Source organism: Tenrec ecaudatus, chromosome 11 (assembly GCF_050624435.1).
Source record: "Tenrec ecaudatus isolate mTenEca1 chromosome 11, mTenEca1.hap1, whole genome shotgun sequence".
In the NCBI taxonomy this organism is placed as follows: domain Eukaryota; kingdom Metazoa; phylum Chordata; class Mammalia; order Afrosoricida; family Tenrecidae; genus Tenrec; species Tenrec ecaudatus.
Window position 1 is genome coordinate 107,234,460 of NC_134540.1, and position 349 is coordinate 107,234,808.

Genomic DNA, 349 nt, shown 5'->3' on the forward strand with positions numbered 1-349 from the left:
GCAAGAAGGGGCTTTGGGAAGGGGCAAGGCTGTTGTGGCATGCAGCCTCTGGGGAACAGAGATCTCTGGTTACCATGACTGGCTCAAGCACATTCTATTAAGTCATAAAGTTTCCCTAAAATCCCAATGTGCAATCATGAAAGGGAAAAAGAATCTGTTCAGAAAAAATGTTAGTTTTCTATGAAAAGGAATCCTGCTTTCCCAGAAGAAGTAACTGTGGAGACATTAAGATATTTGGAAATTTTTGTTTATAAGGTATAAATGTGTACGTGTTTCATAATAAAAAAATTGCTGCTGTCAAAAAGAGTGAAATGGATTTACTGTATAATTAACAAAAGAGATGACTGTA